Consider the following 17,959-nt stretch of genomic DNA (forward strand, 5'->3'; position numbering starts at 1 on the left):
ATAAAAGTTAAAAAAAAAAAAAACAGCCGGCGCCGTGGCTCACTAGGCTAATCCTCCTCCTAGCGGCGCCGGCACACAGGGTTCTAGTCCCGGTCGGGGCGCCGGATTCTGTCCCAGTTGCCCCTCTTCCAGGCCAGCCCTCTGCTGTGGCCAGGGAGTGCAGTGGAGGATGGCCCAGGTGCTTGGGCCCTGCACCCCATGGGAGACCAGGAGAAGCACCTGGCTCCTGGCTCCTGCCATCGGATCAGCGCGGTGCGCTGGCCGCAGTGCGCTGGCCGCGGCGGCCATTGGAGGGTGAACCAACGGCAAAGGAAGACCTTTCTCTCTGTCTCTCTCTCTCACTGTCCACTCTGCCTGTCAAAAAAAAAAAAACAGGTAAACAGGGGCCAGCACTGTGGCATAGTGGGTAAAGCCGCTGCCTGCAGTGCCAGCATCCCATATGGGCGCTGGTTCAAGTCCCGGCTGCTCCACTTCTGATCCAGCTCTCTGCTATGGCCTGGGAAAGCAGTAGAGGATGGCTCAAGTCCCTGCTAGAAGCTCCTAGCTCCTGGCTTTAGATCGGCGCAGCTCTGGCCATTGCAGCTAATTGGGAAGTGAACCAGTGCATGGAAGCCATCTCTCTCTCTCTCTCTCTCTCTCTCTCTCTATCTGCATCTCCTTCTCTCTCTGGGTAACTCTGACTTTCAAGTAAAAATAAATAAAACTTTAAAAAAAATAATTTTTGGAGGTGGAGGCCATGGGAGGTAATTAGAATGAGGAGGAGTCATGGGTGTGGGATGATGGCATTAGCTGCTTTATGTGAAGAGGAAGGGAGGCCTGAGCTAGCAAGCTTGCCCTGTCTCACCACGCAGTGCCCTGCCTTGTGACGCAGCAGGAAGGCCCTGACCATATGCTGGTACCTTGCTCTGGACTTCCTGCCTCTAAAACTGTGAGCCAAATAAACTTGTTTTCTTTATAAATCACCTAGTCAATGGTACTCTATTAAACCAACAGAAACCAGACTAAGACAAATTGTTAACTACCATCAAATTTGATGTTAGTTCTTTTTTCATTGTTCAACACTGAGTATACATTGTTTTTTTTACTGTAGTGAAATACACACAAGACAAGGTTTACCATTTTAACCTGGTTTAAGAACAATTCAGTGGCATCATGTATATTTAGAATGTTGTGCAGTTATCACCACTACCCACTTTCAGATCCGTTTGTCATCCCAAACAGAAACTTGATATCCACTAAACAATGACTCCCCATTCCCTCCAATCCCCAGCTCCTGAAAATGGAGATATTTTACTTTCTGTCTCTATGAACTTGCCTACTATAGGTGGCTCTCTTAAATGGAATTACACAATAGGTTTCATTTTGTGCCTGGTTATTTCACTTAACATGGTACTATAAAGCTTCATCCATGTTGTAGCATTTTTCAGAATTTTGTTCCTTTTAAAGATGAGTAATATCCCATTGTAAGAGTATCCTATGTTCTGCTTTTCTGTTTCTCTGTGGATAAAAACACATATTGCTGCTCAAATAGGAAAATGTTTTTAACTAAATGCAGTAAAATTAGTGCCCCAAAGTAAGATTGTCACAAAATTTAAACAATGTGATTTATTTATCCTTTGAAAAGTATGTCATTTGAATATTATAATTATTTTAACAAATGTTTCTTTTAATTCAGTGGGAACTCTCACTCTTTCAAGTTTTTAAAGGAAAACCAGAAAGATGTGGTGCCTAGTTTCTCACCTCTCTGTATCTAGGTCTTCCATCATTGTAAATGGTTGGGGTTTCTTAACAATGGTTTGGAACTAACTTCTCTTAGATGAGCTGATTGGGACACAGGACCAAGTCATCCTTACACCAATGTTAATGATTTTCTTTTATAGAAAGACACATTCCTTGTAATTTGTATCTTAAAACTAAGCACCCATTGACTTTTCTCAAAATCAATAAATAGGTAGCAAACAATATATTAGTGGAAATCTTAGAATCAATCATTTAGGTTTATAAGCAAACTTTTATTTAGCATTTTTATTTTATTTTAAAGGTTTCTTTTATTTATTTGAAAGGCACTTTTTGTATATTTGTGGACTTGTTGCATGTAACAGTGATTTGAGTGCACATACAATATAGTCACACTTTCTATTAGTGAAGTAGCTGTTAGTTTTAGAATGTAATTAAATATTTTACCTTCAGTGCTTCTCAAAGAGCAGCATATCTTGAATTCCTTTGCAGTCTGACCTGATGAGAACAATTTATTGGTCAGATTATAAGATTAAGAGCATGTTACATTCATAGCTGAGATCAGAAATGTTTCTCAGGAAACCTGTCTTTGGAGAAATATATTCAAATGCATGTGGGGCCTGAGTTTTGGTTGAAAGAAATTGCTCACCAAAGATATGAAAGAGAGACATTTAATATTTGAAAGTGAAAGAGAAATAAATTATATTGATGGAAGTTGATGTTTCATGGTAGCAAAATAGCCAGTGAATTTCAAGAATGGGGATATGTGTTGAACCAGTTAAATTTGTTTGCTTTGCTAGCATATAAACTCTTCTGAAAAGTCTTTCTAAAAATTGTTGAAAGAATGTGTGGATGGATATTTTATGTGGGTAGGTTTTCTTTGTTCACAGAGCTCAAAGGGATGCCAGGCTTCACTCCTGGGTCGATTTGGTACAACCTCGCGTGAACACGCAGAAACAAGAGTCCATGAGGCACAGAATGCTGTCAGGACACCTTAAGAGCTCTAGAAATCATGCAGGAGAGATGTGGAACTGAGAAGTAATTGAAGCAATTAGCTAGATCCTTGGGCACAGATGCATCCAGGTGACCAGGATTTATTTTAGATTGGGCAGGTGACACCTTTGATCTTAAGGTATCATGTATGACTGGTCAGCTTCAACAATACTGGGTTGGAAAAATGAAGATAAAGCAAAGAAGCCTAGCAGCGAAATTGGACTAAAGCAGAAGTGCCTCTGGCAGTGGGGTGTCCGGGGAGGAGGAGCAGGGTGCTGGTTGGGGCGAGCCATTGCAGACAGACTTTGCTTTCCCTCTGCTTTACAGTGTGTCCAGACCATTGCTTGGATGCTGTTGCAGCGAGGCCCACTGTGCAAACCAGGAGACGATAATAATGAATTTGGAGTCAAAGACGGAAATTTAGTTCCAAATTTAATTATGGATCTCAAAAGTCATTTTCAGCTCTCATTTCACTTTTAAGCTCCAAAAAGTGGGTTTGGTAATCTCCAATTCATTTCTTCTGCCTCATTAAATCACTTATTTCTTCTTCAATCAAATGATGTTTATTTTGTGCCATGTATTGTGGAAGGGAGCTATAAGAATGGACAGACACAATTCTTGCCTTCGCATGGGAGAGACTGATGATGAAAATCAAGGACTGTGGTATTATAGAGTATTATTTTAGAAAAATAACAGGAAAACCACATGGACCATTTTGGACTAAGACCAGGATATATAAGGTTAGAGAATATTTGTAAAATGAGTAGATGCTCGAGTTTATTCTGAATGTTAGGGAGGGTGGGAGCTGAGGGCCTGCGATAATTATACAAAGTTGAATTTATCACTGAAGAGGTGGAATTTAAGCCACGACTGTGGATGGTTATTATTCAAGGAAAGTGTAAAGAATAAAAGCATACTCGAGAAACAACTCTATAGAATGATAATCTTCAAGACAAAAAATGAGAGTAGTGGCTGTAAAGGAGAAGCCAGCAAAGTAAAAGCAAAATCAGAACAGGGTGGTCAGGAATAGTTTTCAAGAAGTCACATGCGGGCCACAATGTCAGTGCTACTAAAGAAGCATTGGCAAGACTCATCTCATTTCCCAGTCAGGGTCTCACTGCAGATGGAAGCAAAGGGAGTTCCTGTGGCAAGGTGAACCTGAAGGCAGTTGGCAGCTGGTGAGGAGTGGACAGAAGCTGAGGAAGAGAACAGGAGCACAGGGAACTCTTTCCAGAAGCTTTGTTTCTGTTTGTATTTCCTGGGAACTCAATCCAGGTCTCCCATGTGAAAGGAAGGCACCCCACCACTTGAGCCATCATTGCTGCCTCCCACACTCTGCATTTGCAGGTAACTGGAGTCAGAAAACGGAGTCAGGACTCAACCCAGATGTGGAATATGAGTGTCTTAATCACTAGGTCAAATGCCCAGCCTTCAAGGAGTTTTAATTGAAGCGAAGAAGGGGTGGTGAGAGAAATCCAGAGAAGAGCTAGCTTTCATTGTTTGCTCCTAAGATAGTAGTATCTTAAGTAAATTGACAGAAGCAGAAAACTGATAGAGGGCAAGAACATGTAGAGAAAAAAGTATTAAAAAATATATATTTTTTCTTCCAAAATGAGATGCTACCATGCATATTGTTTTGCAACTTACTTTTTTTGATTCCATTAATATTTCAAAGATTTCATGAAAATTTATAGTAGGATTTTAAGGACAATATATTTTGTTTATTTTATGTTTATACTCATAAAATTTGAGTATACTGAAAGCTAGAAAGATGAAAATTATTCACAATGCTACCACTCCAAAAGGCTATGTTAATGTTGTATATTTTTTTCTGTGAGTTTCTAATCTACATAGAGACTAGATTGCTGTGTGTTTTAAATATTTCTAATTATGCCCTATACACAATTTTGTATTTGGCTTTTAATATTAGACATTATTCATAAATATTTTTCATAGTACTCCATGATTTTTAAAATTTATTTTATTTATTTGAAAGACAGTTACAGAAAGAGGTAGAGAGAGAAAGAGAGGTCTTCCATCTGCTGGTTCACTACCAAAATGGCAGCATGAGCTGGAGCAGAGCTGATCCGAAGTCAGGAGCCAGGAACTTCTTCTGTGTCTCCCTTGTGGGTGCAGAGGCCCAAGGATTTGGGCCATTCTCTGCTGCTTTCCCAGTCACATTAACAGGGAGCAGGATCAGAAGTGGAGCAGCCAGGACTTGAACCGGCGCCCATATGGCATGCTGGAGCTTCAGGCCAGAGCTTTAATCCACTGCACCACAGTGCTGGCCCCATCCAAGATTTTTAATGTTGGAATACCAGCAAAGAGCTGTGCTACACAGCTACCCTCTTTGAGGCTGATTTTCCCATGGAGTTGGACATGAAGGCTTGAAAATTGTCATTGTTTCAGATTTTGCAGTAAATGCCTCTGTACATGAAACTTTTTCATATTTAGAATTATTTCACTAGAGAATATTCTGAGAAGTTAAGTCAGTAGACCAGATAATGCAAATTTGAGAGGGGCCGCTGCTGTGGTGCAGCAGGTTAAAGCCCTGGCCTGAAGCACCAGCATCCCATGTGGGCACCGGTTCTAATCCTGGCTGCTCCTCTTCCAATCCAGCTATCTGCTATGGCCTGGGAAAGCAGTAGAAGATGGCCCAAACCCTTGGGCCGCTGCATCCACGTGGGAGACCTGGAAGAAGCTCCTGGCTCCTGGCTTCAGATGGGTGCAGCTCTGGCCATGTGGTCATCTGGGGAGGTGAGCCAGTGGATGGAAGACCTCTCTTTCTCTCTCTGTCTCTACCTCTCTCCGTAACTCTGTCTTTCAAATAAATAAAATAAATCTTAAAAAAAAAACTAGCCCCAGTAATTTAAAAAAAATGAATATTTGAGGTTTGTGATAGGATTTTTGAATTGTTATCTAAGTGAATCACATGAATTTATACTTCCATTTTTAAAGAAAAAAGAATTTATTGTCATTTTAGGAAATCTTTGCCAATGTGAAATGGAAAATATCAAATTATTTTAATATTTTAATTAATATTCATGTCATTATTTAAGTTGCCTATTTTATGTTGATTAATTTCTCATGAATTATATATTTTTTTGGACAGGCAGAGTTAGACAGTGAGAGAGAGAGACAGAGAGAAAGGTCTTTCTTTTTTTCTGTTGGTTCACCCCCCAAATGGCCGCTAACCATTTATTTATTTGAGTTTTCATGAGTATTTCTTTCAAAAAGTATTTTAGATAATTCATTTTTATTTATTTGAAAGAGAGAGGGAGAGAGAGATATTAATCTTCCATCCTCTTATTCACTCCCCAAATGCCTGCAACAGCCAGGGCTGGGCCAAGTCAAAGTCAGGAGACTGGAACTTTATCCAAGTCTCCCATGTGGGTGTCAGGGATCCAAGGACTTAAGCTACCATCTGTTTTCTCCCAGGGTACACATTAGCGGAAGCTAGAATTGGAAATGGAACTGCAACTGAAATTCAGGCACACCATGGGATGCAGGTGTCCCAGTTAGTGTCTTAAGAGCTGCAGCAAACACCGGCCCTAGTAGAAATCAAACAGTTTTCATTAAGTCGGTATTTCTAAATATATACACAAAAGCATATAACAAAAATTGAAAAGCAAACAAGACATCAGAGAATATAACAAGTGAAAAATCTTACCCAAGAGTTAGTCTGATTTCTATACTATTTATTTGTTCTACTTATCTCGTTTATTTTTGAGCAGTCACATACTGTTTTCATAAAGATTTTCAAGATATTTGGTAGGTTTCATTTTCCTTCCTTATACTTTAAAATGTTTTATCTTTTATCTGATGTCATTACCTGTATACTTTCTCAGATGAAATATAATAATTTGTCGAGTTTCAAAGAAAACTTGTTGCCATTTTAGTAATACATTCTCATATGTCATCCTGTATGTGATTTTGGGAAATATATCAGATATAAGGGACTGAAAGGCTGAGCTCCACTGACTGAAGTTAATAAGGGGACATTTGAGATCCAACCAGGGATAAAATTGGGTCTAAAGTGCAGCTTGATTGGAGGTTAAGCAGTGTGGTCAAGACCCAGGTGTTTCCATCTCTCAGGAGCGGTTCCTCAGGAGCAGTATCTGCCTTCTTGACATACTTGATCTTTGTGGCTTCAAAATAGCAGTCAGGGTGCATTCTACTGGGTCCCAATTCAGGGAAATGAAGAATCTGCTTCCATGATTATTCAAATAGAAGTCTAGAAATTGATTATTGTGGTCTTGCTTGGCCTCAGACTGGTCCTAAATATAATCCTGAAACCATTGACTGTGGTCAGAGAGAGAGAAACTATCAATCAACTTAAGTCATGTGGGGTCATGTTGATGGTGAGTACTCTAGATATCCTGTTCTGGGCTGATTTACCCATCCCCTCGCTGCTCTGATCGTCAGTTGCTGATGGCTCACTGCTTGGCTCTCTCAGAACTGCCCGCTACCAACAACATCCATGGTTATGCTTTCTCCCAAGAGGTGGTCTGGAGCCAATGACGGGCTGACATGGGGACACAAAGGCCAGGCTTCCTTGCTTCATACTGAGTTGACTCTGAAGCCTCATGTCAGCTTCAGAGTTCCCCTTAGTTCAGCTAAGATCTCAGTTGCAGCCATATTACTATGGCATCAGCTTATTCCTCCATGATTCTGTCTCCCTTATATCTTTAAAGATAAAAGTTCTGAAGTCTGTATCCAATAATCCTTTATTTTTTAAAGACTTACTTATTTGAAAAGTAGAGTTAGAGAGAGAAAGGGGGGAGGGGGAAAGAGAAGCAATGAGACAGAGAGAGAGAGAGAGAGAGATTCACTCCCCAAATGGCCATAATGGCCGGGGCAAGTTCAAGCCGAAGCCAGGAGCCAGGAGTTTCATCTGGATCTCCCATGTGGGTGCTTTCCCAGGCCATTAGCAGGAACTGGATCAGAAGTGGAACATCCGGGACTTGAACAGGTGCCCATATGGGATCTCAGCTTAATCTGCTGTGCCACAGCACCAGCCCCTCCAATACCATTTTGAATGCAATTCTTTGTCTCTGAATCTGTACGCAGGGAACCCAGTCTAAGATGGTTGTCCATCCTACCTACCTTGACTGAGAATGAAGAAGGGGGTATTTCAAAGGAAGCGCTAGGTACTTTGCATAGATTAGGTTGGGAATGAGTGCATTTAAGGAATACCATCAACTAATGTCCACTAAAATAAAAATAACATTTTACTACACACAATGTTCTTGTTTAGCATAGCTTTTCCAGTTGCCTCAATTCTCTTAATGAAATAAAAATACATATTTTTTTCATGAAAGTGTTTTCTATTTCTATATGCAGTTTATTTTATCAATTCATAGTCCCTTGACAGCTAAATTTTCAAACTGGTTATTGTTGCTATTATAAGGATTTAATTAGGGGTTGAAATACTACAATTTTTAGGAACATATCTAAAGTAGCAGCATATATATTTGTCATATTCTTTGGGGGAAATTTTAAAAATCCATTTGAGGTTGTTCAAGTGTAATATGAGTTAGGAATGAGACTAAAATCTCTATCATCCAGACATGTTTGGTACAGCAGGATATTCTGAGTTGTCAAGAAATGCTTTGGGGGCCAGCACTGTGGCATAGCGGGTAAAGCTGCCACCTGTACTGCCAGCATCCCATATGGGTGCCGGTTCGAGTCCTGGCTGCTCCACTTCCATTCCAGCTCTCTGCTATGGCCTAGGAAAACAGTAGAAGATGGCCCAAGGACTTGCACTTGCGTGGGAGACCTGGAAGAAGCTCCTGGCTTCTGGCTTCACATTGGCACAGCTGCAGCCATTGCGGCCATCTGGGGAGTGAACCAGAGGCTGGAAGACTTCTCCCTCTCTCTGCCTCTCCTTCTGTCTCTGTGTAACTCTATCAAATAAATAAATAAATCTTTAAAAAATAAAATAAAAAGTAATAAAATAAAATTAGCACATAGCAATGTGAGATTTGAATGTTAAAAGAAAAAGAAATGCTTTGAATGAACATTCATTCACCATGTACTACATCCTTATTCTGATTCCCCTGCTTTCTTAAAAAAAAATTCAACTGGAAAAATCCAAGCAATCAACAGAGGAGCCAGCCACTCTTAACCATGGTGAAAGTGAGTCCATGTGCCTGAGAGGCTGCATATCACATGTTATTTTTTGTAAGTTTGCCTGGAAAAGGCTACTGCTGTACCATTAAACGCCAAAAGGCCTTGGTTGTGTCACAAAGTACTACAAAGGAATCCTGTTGATGTAACATTTGAAACAGAGGGGAAGTTTCTTCCACCTTTGCTCCATTCCCACCTCTGTAGAACAAATCATCACCTCACAGTTGCTTGGAACTGTCCCAGAAACTCCCATTCCTAGAACGACTGGGGAGTTTCAATGCCAACAAATGCCCACTTAGGCTAGTGAGCATGGCTGAATTGCACTTAGAGACTCAAAAAGCTTTTTGCCGGGTTGCAGAGCTTCCTAGGTTTTTTTTTTTTTTTTTTTCAAGAGAAATGAAAGCCCCCTCAGTTCGTGTGATGAAGCACATAAGATAAATCAGGAGTGGTTCTCTGGGTGAGAACATTTAGCAGTATTACTCATTTAGTCCTTGGAAAAGCCTGACAAGTAGGAATTACTATTCTTATTTTCACTTAGCAAGCGAAGAAACTGAAACCAAGGAAGGCTAAATAACTTGCTTAGGTTTCACATAGAGGTGGTAGGATCAGTGAGGAGTTGGGAGGTAATGGCTAGAAAATTTTAAGATGAACTGTATTGCAGATTAACTTTGTGCTAAACTGGGTTTTTCTCAAAACCTGACATAATATTTTCTGTCCATTTTTCATAAGATCTGTACTGGGGGGACTTTGTCAACTCCTGCAACAGACTAGTAAGTATCCAAGTGTCTAAAAGAATATGAAATTATGCTCCCCTTCCTTTCCCACAGATGAAGAAACATGAGAACTTTGAATAACTGGGGGAGATCTGGCATGCATGGGCCTACTGCTATATTTGACTAGTACTTTCCATGTAGGTATAAGTAACCAGCTTTTTCTAGTTGCAAAACTAGAGCTCTTACAGTCTTTCTATGCTCCAGCCACCTTGACCTACAAAGCAGACATGTGAAGTGCAGGAGAAGCAGCTGAGAACCTAGCAGAATAGCTGTGCCTGCGCTGCCATCTGCTCAGCATGACGCAGCACATGGGCAGTCATAACTGCACCCAGAACAGCAAAGGGGAGATGCAGTTGACTGAGCACTTACTGTGTGCAAGGCATCAGACTGACGACTCTCTCAGCACTCCTTGCTTAGTCCTTGGGAACACTTACTGAATAGGTCTAATTATTCTTGTTTTCGTTTTACATGAGAAGCAATTGAAGCAAAGGGAGGTTAAATAGCATTTTCAAGGGCCAGGCATTTGGTGTAGTAGTTAAGACACCGCTTCGAATGCCTGCATCTCGTGTCAGAGGGTTACGGTTCCATTCCTGCTAAGGAGCAATCCTGGGAGGCAGAAGAGTGATGGCTCAAGTACTTGGGTCTCTGCCACCCATGGAGGAGACCCAGTTTGAATTCACAGGTCCCTGCTTCTGCTTGGTTCAGCTCTGGCTGTTACAGGCATTTGGGGGAGTGAACCGTGGCTAGGAGATCTCTGTGTGTCTCTCTGCCTGTCAAATAAATAGATGGCTAGATAGGAACATAAAAATAGCTTGTCCAAAGCCACACAGACAGGTACCAACACAGTAAGTAAAACATTGTTTTGGAGCCATAGCTATAATCAGTATGCTAAATGTCAGTGTAATTCTTAAGAGAAATATTGTGATAATAACCTATGGTACATGTGACTGCGTTTTTTGGAGCTAGGTTAAAAGGTGCTTTCCCCACTTGGAAAGGCTTACATTGGATCGTATAAAGCAAAGTAGAAGTAGTTTTGTCCATACGTACCTCAGTTTCTCTCTCCTTTTAAACACTTGGTTGAGTTGGGTTTTGCTTCTCTTTAAAATTATTTTGGCCTTGTGGCTTATTTTCGTTCTAAATTATGAGTAAAAGTGATATTTGGCACTTTCAGGGAGAAGCTTTTAAAAGCTAGAGCAGGAGTTGGCGCTGTGGCTCACTAGGCTAATCCTCTGCCTAGCGGCGCCGGCACACCGGGTTCTAGTCCCGGTCAGGGCGCCAGATTCTGTCCTGGTTGCCCCTCTTCCAGGCCAGCTCTCTGCTGTGGCCCAGGAGTGCAGTGGAGGATGGCGCAAGTCCTTGGGTCCTGCACCCGCATGGGAGACCAGGAGAAGCACCTGGCTCCTGGCTTTGGATCAGAGCGGTGCGCCAGCCGTGGCGGCCATTGGAGGGTGAACCCACGGCAAAAGGAAGACCTTTCTCTCTGTCTCTCTCTGTCTCTCTCTGTCTCTGTCCACTCTGCCTGTCAAAAAAAAAAAAAAAAAAAAAAAAAAAAAAAAAAAAAAAAAAAAAAGGTAAGCTAGAGCAGGGACATTTTGCTTCTGGCTATGACGGAATAGTGGGGACCAGATTTTCCCTGTTGCCATAAGCAAATGGAAAGCTGTGTAGCTGCATGAAGCACTGGTGCTCAGCCTTTGGACAACAGGTAGCACAGGACAGCAATCCCTCAGAGAAGGGAAGGGCGCTGTGAATACCCCAGTTCACTACTTGAAGAGGATCCAGCAAAGGTGAGGGGAGTGGGGATGGACACAATCACATTCCGGTGGTCGAGCTAAAATGAGGAGAGAGATTTGGGGTTCACTGGAACATGTGAGGCCGACTTGTGGAGAGGCGGGAGCTGCTGAGGGAGAGATTGCTCCAGAGATCCGCAGAGGGGTTCTGCTGAGTTTTTTACTGAGTACAAATCTGTACATGCATATGAGACCATTACCAAATCAGGGGACAACACTGTACGAAATGAATGGCAGAATACCCAGAGCTCACATGGGGCTAGGAAAAGTTGGTGCCAAAGTAGGAAAGCATTCAGAAACAGAGCATTGATTAGAATGCTTCAAAAGCAGGCAAAAAGTTAACCCTAGACCTAAGGCTTGTCTGGATCTGACCCAACATAATTTATAGGCAAACCTTGAGAAGATTTAATCAATTCCAAGAAACTTGACTGCATCCCAGAACAAAGCATAAAGTATTTAAAGGGACGTCAAAAAAGAAAGAAAAAAAACAAAGAAATAAAATCCAACACCAAACAACATAAAACACACAAAACTTGGCATCCAATAAAAAAATACCAGAAATTCAAAGAAGGAAAATGTGACTCATAAAGAGGGGAAAAATCAATCCAAAGGAAAAGATCTAGAAATGCCATCCAATAACAGAACTCACAGACAAGGGAATTAACATAGCTATTACAAAAATTCAAGAAAATTTGAGGAAAGCATGAACTTTAGTAGAAAAAAACACAAAAGATATTTAAAAATATTTAAATTGGGGCCAGTGCTGTGGTGCAGCAGGTTACAGCCCTGGCCTGAAGCGCTGGCATCCCATATGGGCTCCGGTTCTAGTCCCGGCTGCTCCTCTTCTGATCCACCTCTCTGCTATGGCCTGGAAAAGCAGTAGAAGATGGCCCCAGTCCTTGGGCCCCTGCACCTAAGTGGGAGACCCGGAAGAGGCTCCTGGCTCCTGGCTTTGGATGGGTGCAGCTCCGGCTGTTGAGGCCATCTGGGGAGTGAACCAACCAGCAGGTGGAAGAGCCCCCCCCCCCACTCTCTCTATGTAACTCTGACTTTCAAATAAATAAATAAATCTTTAAAAAAGATGCCATTCAAGTCCTGAGTTAGCTGACCTTAAGATCTGGATATTATCCCAGTGGGCTTGGCTCAGCCAGATGACCTCTTTGAAAGCGGAAAGTTTTCTATGCCTGCTAGAGGAGACATTAGAGAGATTTGAAGCATGAGAAAGATTCAGTGTGCTCAAGTTGGCTTTGAAGGTGGAGGGGCCATGTACAAGGACCATAGCATGGCTACAAGTAGCTGAAAGCAGCCCTCCACTATCAGCCAGCAAGGAGACAGTGTCTTCTGCTTTTTTTAAAAAGATTTATTTATCGAGGGTTCGCGGCCAACCGTTGCTTCGGAGGCCTCGCCATTACATTCTGCAGCTGAGAGACCATGGTGGGCCGGAACAGCGCCATCGCCGCCGGCGTATGCGGGGCCCTTTTCATAGGGTATTGCATTTACTTCGACCGCAAGAGACGGAGTGACCCCAACTTCAAGAACAGGTTGCGAGAACGAAGAAAGAAACAAAAGCTTGCCAAAGAGAGAGCTGGGCTTTCCAAGTTACCTGACCTTAAAGATGCAGAAGCTGTCCAGAAGTTCTTCCTTGAAGAAATACAGCTTGGTGAAGAGTTACTAGCTCAAGGTGAATATGAGAAGGGTGTGGACCATCTGACAAATGCAATTGCTGTATGTGGACAGCCACAGCAATTGCTGCAAGTATTGCAGCAAACTCTTCCACCGCCAGTGTTCCAGATGCTGCTCACTAAACTCCCAACAATTAGAGAATTGTAAGTGCTCAGAGCTTGGCTGAAGATGATGTGGAATGAAGAATTTCAACATAATAAAATCTCACTTCAAAATATTTTTAAAATTCTTAACTTGGAAGCTGAGCAGCTCTTGGGGAAAAAGGGCAAATAAGCTTGTTGTGGACTGTCCTACACTGAAATCTACCAAAGTTCATGTTTGCTTTGCGTAGATCCATTTGTCTGTTTTATTTATTTTCCCAGTGAAAAGTGTATTTTGTAGAGAGCTTTTCATTTTATAAATACACTATGAGTTACCAAAAAAAAAAAAAGATGTATTTATCTGAGATTTAAAAAGATTTGTTAGAGTCAAGGGCCTCCAGCCAAAGCAGGACGATGAGGGGCTTCCAAGAGAGGAAAAACCCAAAGGATCCTATGGTACTGGCGTTTTTAAGTACAATTTCTAAGGAAAAAAAACTTGACAATCAGACTGACAATTACCAGGTGAGGACAAAACACATCAAGAAACATACTTTACAATTCTCCATCCTGTCTGGCTTGCTCGTGATAAAACAAAAAACCATCCAGAAGGGTGACATAGGTAACTGGTTTTCACAATAAGCTGTGAGCTCAGGAAGAACTCCCTTGCTATTCCCGTGGTAAATTTGGAGATTTCGAAGGAAGGAGGGTGGCCTGTTTGTTCTTGCTAAAGATAACTTTTTGGGGGGAGAAAATATTCTACACCCCAAATTCCACTAGGACCACCCCGATTGCCTATTAATGCATCTGACCCCCCCTTAACAAGAAAGGGCCCTAACATCTGTTGGGGGGACTGGACGATGATCGCTTCAGCTGCTTCATGCTTCAAAGGAGCATCTTTGGGAAAAGGACTCAAGACAGGGTTCCAGCAGGAGGTAGCTTCTCAGCAGGAGGTGGCTTCCCCAGGGGGGTGCAGTGCCAGCTTATAGAAACTGTTTCCATCAGAGGTTTCATGCATGTTAATAAAATGGTACAGTCTTCTCTGTGGTGCCACTTTAGTCTCTGGCCCTGTTGCCATTTTGTACAATAAGCTTCATTCTAAGCCCAGCCTGGCTTACCAGAAGTCAGTTGACCAAATGGCCCAAACACAAGCATCAGCTTCACTCTCACCCTAATGGGATTTGTTGCTCCCACTTCCTTATCTCTGCAAAGCTGTGTAAGACCTGTTCTCCCAGCACAGGCTGCTATTCTCTCTGTGTATAGAGAGGCAGCCTGTCGGATTTCCCCCACCTGACAACAAACCTTTTCCCTGACTCTGGTGTTTGGTGTGTTTTGTGGTGGCCTTTCCTTTCAATGTGCATGGATGGCCACCTAAAATTTTACTTAGTCTCACATGGAAGAACAATTTCTAAGCAGACAAGCAGAGAGATTTAAAAAGATTTATTAGAGTCGAAGACCTCCAGCCAGAGCAGCATGGAGGGAGGCTTCCAAGAGAGGAAAAAAACCCCAAGATTTATTTATTTTATTTGAAAGGTAGAGTTACAGAAAGAAAGACAGAGACAGAGAATGGTCTTCCATTGGCTGGTTTACTCTCCAAATGGTTGCAATGGTTGTGACTGTGCCGAGCTGAAGCCAGGAGCCAGGAACGTCTTCTAGATCTCAAACATAGGTGCAGGGGCCCAGGGACTTGGGCCATATTCCCCTGCTTTCCCAGGCACATTAGCAGGGAGCTGGATCAGAAGTATAGCAGCTAGAATTTGAACCAGTATCCATATGGGACACTGACTTTGCAGTTGCTAGCTTATCCCACTGCGCCACAATGTTGGCCCCTCTTCATTTCTACACCCATAACTCTGCTAGTTACAGGAAGGAGACTGGAAGAGAATAGTAAGTTCCAGAGCAGGACATAGCTAGCTGATACATGGGTTCTAGCCTTGTGAGAACCTGAGCAGAGATCTCAGCCATCCCATCCAGATTTGGTTCTTATAGACCAGTGAGATACACAAACATTGTTTTAAGCTGTAAAATTTGAGGTAATTTGTTATGCAGCAAGAGATAACTAATATATATTGATTTCAAACCAGTGGGACCTTCTGGAACTCTGTGGAGCTGCAACCCTGAGTGTAAACAATTTAGTGACGCTTTGTTATGACAACCAGATGCTTTTGGAAAACCACGCTTTCATGATCAGTATGAGAGATGCATGACCTTGAGTGCACTAAGAGCAGAGACTGAAGCATAAGCAATATGGAAGAAATGCTATGAAACCAAACTTGAATGAACAGGAGACAACTAGACAGCAGGTTCTATCACTATACACAAATTAGAGCAACTGGCATTCATATAGGAATGAATGTCAGTCCAACTGGAAAACAACGTGAGGGTTGCCAACTGTAGCTCTGCTGCAGTTTAGAGGATGAGAATATGGTGGATAAATAATGCTGACGATAAAACAACAGCAACAATAACCATCTACAGAATTTTCTGGGCCAGGCACCATCTCAGCAACTTTCCATGTGCTCTTTCAAATTCATACAAAACCATCCAGGCTGATAGTATTAATCCTCTTTTTCCCCTTGAGTGGTGGTAATGAAGAGGGGTTGTAAGATTAATCAGAAAAGAAACAGGAAACAGGGGTAGCATTTTGGCACTGAGCGCCTGCTTTTGTTTCATGGTGTACCCTTAATCTTGGGGTCTCAATAATCCTTTGCTGCTCTGGATAAAGGAGGCACTACACTCTCATAAAACTTGAAAAACACCCTTCTTAATGTACTGAAAACACCTGGCTTCTGAGCCAGAACTGATAGACTGTTGTTACTCTTATTTTTAGCATAATTCATGCTTTATGTGGAGCATATCATGTACATAGAACACACGTGAGCAACATTTAAGGATCTTGTTGACAACTGGATTGGTCATTCGTTTTGGACACATAGTAGTATAAAACGACGATGCTAAGAACATCTGGTGATGAGTTTTTCCAGGGTTTTCTGGTTTGCGGATATATAAAATAGTGACAAAATGAACGATACAACACTAATAACCATTTTTTCTCTCAATTTTAGTTCATATACCGCAAACAGCTTAATTGTGTTAATTAAATAAGCACTAACATAAAAATCACGGAAAATTAAAGGGGACTGAATCTTCCTAAAGGAAGGAGCACTCTAGCGTTTTTGCTTTTTTACTCAGACAAAAAACAAAAACAAATAACAAACAAGTGAAAAAAAAGCCCTGTCCACCCAGGAGCTAATCCATTTTCCACACTCATTATCATTCAGATGAGTCTGGGTAAGACAAAGATGTCGGCAGAGCTTTTTTCAGTGTCTGAGAACGCCTTTCTTATTTGGATTGTGCAAATAAAGAGGACCCTCTGGATCTAATTAAGAGATTTTTCACCTGCCATCATTCATTCATTCAGTTCACAAACATTTATGGAACACGTGCTACGTTCAAGACACAATGTTAAATACTGTATTACACTAAGAGTTATGCCACAATGGGCCAATCATAAAACCACACTCTTAATTAATCTTGCGATTTTTAATGATTTAATTCTTCATTCAACAAGGCCTTATTAACAACCAAGTGCCACGCTAGGCATTGGGACTGCCAATACGCACTCATGGTCTCTGCTTTCACGTGTGCATAATCTAATGGGGGGAGGCAGAGACATAAACAAATAATTACTGTGCCATTGCAGTTCTACCATAAAAGGTCTGTGACAGTGGAATGGAGAGTGTGTGTGCGTGTGTGTGTGTGAGTTCCTAGAGGGAGTGGGAGGAGAGTCCGAAAGGGTCTTTCTGAGGGGATGAGCTGAGCCTTGGAGGATGAGTGTGCTTTTCCCAGGGGAGAGAAGAGGAGGCAGGGGAGGGAGTGAGGACATCCCAAGGGAGGGAGGGGCTGTCATCCCTGGCATAGAGAGGAGCCTTGGAAACAGCTGTGGAAGGGCATGTTGTATGTGGGGAACCGCAGTCATGTGTAGCTGGCAGGAGGTGGGACAAGAGTAAGGAATGAGAGAATCATGCTTGACAATTATTTAGGTACAACTGGATGAACTTGCTAACGCTAGACTATTCAACTTAAAACAACAGCAATTTAAGCAGCATTTCAAAGTGTTGTAATCATTATGATGAGGGGCTGATGCTGGGTGGCTTGGTGGCTAAGCCTCTGCCTGTGGCGCCAGCATCCCATATGTGCACCAATTCAAGTCCTGGCTGCTCCACTTCCAATCCAGCTCCCTGCTAATGGCCTGGGAAAGCAGTGGAAGATGGCCCAAGTACTTAGGCCCCTGTACCACCATAGGAGACCTGGAAGAAGCTCCTGGCTCCTGGCTATGGATTGAATAGGCTCAGCTCTGGCTGCTGCAGCCATTTGGGGAAGGAACCAGCAGATGGAAGACTCTCTCTGTCTCTCTGTCTTTCTCTTTCTTTCTGTAACTCTGCCTCTCAAATAAATAAATCTTTCTAAAAAAATGATGATGAGCATCAGTAAATAACCACATAGACTTGATTACTATGATTGCTGCTCTGATGGTTGGTGTCACTGTTAGTGTTATTTGCATTTTCTACACCACCCTGATCACAAATGGCTTTTCCCTAGCTCCAAGGTTGTTTCCTGTGTCTAGGGGGGAGAGGGAAATTCTGAGTTTACATGAAGTTTAACAATCTTAGCTGCCGTAGTTAAGAGAGTGGAACTGGGAGGACAAATCTATCAACACTGCCCTGTAGCAGCAATAACAATGAATACCAAGGTTTGCCAGCCACTGGGAAAGATAACA

At 42.2% G+C, this 17,959-nt stretch overlaps 1 pseudogene; it reads left to right on the forward strand.

Moving 5' to 3' along the window:
• The first annotated feature begins 12,829 nt into the window (after positions 1–12,829).
• LOC100352857 (mitochondrial import receptor subunit TOM20 homolog pseudogene) lies at positions 12,830–13,532 on the forward strand (annotated as a pseudogene).
• Positions 13,533–17,959: the final 4,427 nt, after the last annotated feature.

This window comes from Oryctolagus cuniculus, chromosome 8, assembly GCF_051225735.1.
Source record: "Oryctolagus cuniculus isolate XC-2025 breed Fujian yellow rabbit chromosome 8, ASM5122573v1, whole genome shotgun sequence".
NCBI lineage: Eukaryota > Metazoa > Chordata > Mammalia > Lagomorpha > Leporidae > Oryctolagus > Oryctolagus cuniculus.